At 51.2% G+C, this 924-nt stretch overlaps 3 non-coding genes across 3 annotated transcripts; all 3 read right to left on the bottom strand.

Annotated features, from left to right (window-relative positions):
* Positions 1 to 259: 259 nt before the first annotated feature.
* Positions 260 to 339, bottom strand: Pmar_PMAR004910. Its single transcript has one exon. It is a non-coding gene; the product is annotated as a tRNA-Leu (tRNA).
* Positions 340 to 526: 187 nt separating this feature from the next.
* Positions 527 to 606, bottom strand: Pmar_PMAR004911. Its single transcript has one exon. It is a non-coding gene; the product is annotated as a tRNA-Leu (tRNA).
* A 121-nt stretch (positions 607 to 727) lies between these two features.
* Pmar_PMAR004912 lies at positions 728 to 807 on the bottom strand. Its single transcript has one exon. It is a non-coding gene; the product is annotated as a tRNA-Leu (tRNA).
* Positions 808 to 924: the final 117 nt, after the last annotated feature.

Consider the following 924-nt stretch of genomic DNA (forward strand, 5'->3'; position numbering starts at 1 on the left):
CTGTGGGGTTCGAACCACGCCCGTTCGGACTGACGCCTAAAGCCAGCGCCTTGGACCACTCGGCCAAACTGTCGATGAGTGCTTCAGGATTCATAGCCGAGGTGATGCATCGCTCTGCCAAACCAGAGGACACAAAAATGGGTTGAACGGTTTCTGCGAGGTGCGATGGCGCAATATCGATCAGAAGGTTTTGATCTTGCACTACCTCGCTTCTGAAAAGATCTGGGTTCTCAATATAACACCAATCAGGTATATAGACTGACAGCTGTGGGGTTCGAACCCACGCCCTTTCGGACTGGCGCCTTAAGCCAGCGCCTTAGACCACTCGGCCAAACTGTCGATGAGTGCTTCAAGATTCATAGCCGAGGTGATGCATCGCTCTGCCAAACCAGAGGACACAAAAAATGGATTGAACGGATTCTGCGAGGTGCGATGGCACAATATCGATCAAAAGGTTTTGGTCTTGCACTACCTCGCTTCTGAAAAGGTCTGGGTTCTCAATATAACACCAGTCAGGTATATAGACTGACAGCTGTGGGGTTCGAACCCACGCCCTTTCGGACTGGCGCCTTAAGCCAGCGCCTTAGACCACTCGGCCAAACTGTCGGTGAGTGCTTCAAAAATCATAGCGGAGAAGATGCGTTACACTATAGGACATGACACAAAAACGGTTTCGAACCGTTTCCGCGGAATGCGTTCTTCATCAAATCACACGAAAAGAAATTTCTAACAGCTGTGGGATTCGAACCCACGCCCTTGCGGACTGACGCCTAAAGCCAGCGCCTTGGACCACTCGGCCAAACTGTCGATGAGTGCTTCAGGATTCATAGCCGAGGTGATGCATCGCTCTGCCAACCAGAGGACACAAAAATGGGTTGAACGGTTTCTGCGAGGTGCGATGGCGCAATATCCATCAGAAGGTTT

Source organism: Perkinsus marinus, assembly GCF_000006405.1.
Source record: "Perkinsus marinus ATCC 50983 genomic scaffold scf_1104296930156, whole genome shotgun sequence".
Lineage (NCBI taxonomy): Eukaryota > Perkinsozoa > Perkinsida > Perkinsidae > Perkinsus > Perkinsus marinus.